Consider the following 2,481-nt stretch of genomic DNA (forward strand, 5'->3'; position numbering starts at 1 on the left):
GAAATAAATATTGTTCATTCTTCTAATAACCTAGAGGTATCAAATAGAATGGCGTCTTCAATCTCCAATTCAAGTAATAATCAAACCTGTAACAATGCATAAGATAATTTTTGTCAACACGTATGTTGGTGAGAAATTTCATAGTTTTGAGTATATATCATATGAGCGAAATCCACAAATGTATATGAGACTATAAATAAAAGCATCAATCGTGGTATATAAAACATGTGTAAATGATGATCATTTCTAATCAGTAACAACCGACATACTCGGATAATGATGCCCTATGCTACTTGCACAAGGGTAAGTAGTTACGGGTGCGTATGATCATACTTATTGCATTCCACAACAACATAAAATAAACACTCGTGCACGTAAAGCATATGAAACATATAATACACAATAGAGCAAGTATTCTAAGTATCATACACCCTAGAGTTTGTGGTTTGAAGATAGAGTATTTTAAATCATTCTTGTTTTGGATAAGTATGCATGTTACCCCTAAAATATAAAAGTGAAAACGGGGGATGAAATGTACTCACGTGAAATAAGTTCATAGAACTAGGAAGCAAATAATAACCCGTGAACAATTAAGTTTCTTAAAATAACCCGTGAACAATTAAGTTTCTTAAAATAACCCGTGAACAATTAAGTTTCTTAAAATAAGAAACTTAATTGTTCACGGGTTATTATTTGCTTCCTAATAAGAAACTTATTGTTCACGGGTTATTATTTGCTTCCTAGTTCCATGAACTTTCAAATAATCGACTTTCAGGGCCAATACCCTAATCTTTGTGTTCTTGAGTATCCAAATCCACCATTTCAAAACTTCCCCGCCTGTGCTCATGCTCAATCTCAAACCATAATGGTCACAACCAATGCTACAATGACCCAGACGTAGCGATAGATGTTAGTGCAGATAATGAATTCGGGATCAAAATATTGAGCCTTATTATAAATAACAAGCAAAATAGCCCTATTATCGTTGTGGGTATTTTGTTTGTTATAATATGGTTTAGTCTCAGAAGATATGGTGTGCAATATATATGGCGAGCCTTCGATCTCACCTTTTTTATGATGTGAGAAGATTTCATCTAATAAGTTTACAAGATTGATCTTCGCAATGGTTGCGGTTAAGAGGCTTAGAAGTCAGCAAATGAGGGACGGGTATTCTGAGAACCGTGAGTTGAAAACGGAAGTGGAGACACCAGGGACTACAAGCTAGGCACATAAATAAATATTGTCAAATTGTATTCTTACTTTTCGGGTTTTGATAATTTGTTGGTGTATGATACATGTCAAATGGTAATCTTCGAGATGTTTAGTTATCATTAATAAATAGTACGGAATGAAAAACAGGTCATATAGGTTCAACTTGTTGGTACTGTTTTTACATCATTCTCTTTTATATCTTATTTTTTTCTTTTAGGCTGAGGGGTGTGGGGCTTCAACGGGGGCGCTAGAGCCCCTCCGCTCGCGCCCCCAGGCGCTAGCACCACACCACCGGGGCGCGAGAGGGGCGCTATCGGGGCAGGAGCACGAAAAACAAAGCAGGCGCAAGCCTGTTAGCGGGTGAGGATGGGCGTAAAGAGACATGGGAAAGTGTGATCTAGCCGTTGGACATTTAAAATGAGCCGTTGGGCTCTTATTTAATAAAAAAAAAGTTTTTTCTTCCTATATATAACCCATTTCACATAAAACAATTACCACAACTTCAAAAAAAAAACCCAAAATCAACCCATCTTCCAAACTTTTTTTTAAAAAAATCCGAAAGAGGTTGATCGAAGAAGACCAAGCCGAAGAATAAGAATAATGTTTTTTTTAGTACTTTTATTTTTATTTTATTTTTAGATATTAATGTGTTTTTTCATTAATGTGTGTTTTTTTTAATAATTTATGAGTTTTTTTAATAATACGTTTTTTGAATATATTTATAAAAAAATAAAAAAAAAATCCGCTGGAGCCCCTGCTGGAGCCCCTCCACACCAGGGCCAGGGGCTCCAACGGGGGCTCCAACACCCCCCTTATCTAGTTTCTCTCTCTGCCACACGTCATAATATTATTCGCTGGAGCCCCCACTCGCGCCCCCATTAGAGCCCCCCACACCCCTCAGCCTTATATGACTTACAGTATAACTTAATTATAAATGTAGTAAACACATGTATAACTAATGTATATATAAACATGTATTATATGTATAGTGATAAACATGTATTCTTAGCTCCTGATGCTGTGGACCTTTTGAATAGGGTTCAGAAAGTTGTGTATAGTAACGTATTAGCCCATAAGAATCAAAACTTTGTTTTTAGTCGGGTTGGGTTTGCTATCCAAAAGGGGGTTGCGGCGCAGCTTGTTGCCCGCTTACCTGCCACTTCATTGTAAATCGTTTGGATGTTTTTATGAAGTCACATAATGAAATTTCAAAATGAATACTGTAGGTGGAGGAAGAACCGTTAGGGTTATGGGTGGTTATGCAGGAGG

This window comes from Bidens hawaiensis, unplaced genomic scaffold (genome assembly GCF_021521415.1).
Source record: "Bidens hawaiensis isolate Kalapana, Puna unplaced genomic scaffold, B.hawaiensis_p1.1 tig00000702_1, whole genome shotgun sequence".
Taxonomy (NCBI): domain Eukaryota; kingdom Viridiplantae; phylum Streptophyta; class Magnoliopsida; order Asterales; family Asteraceae; genus Bidens; species Bidens hawaiensis.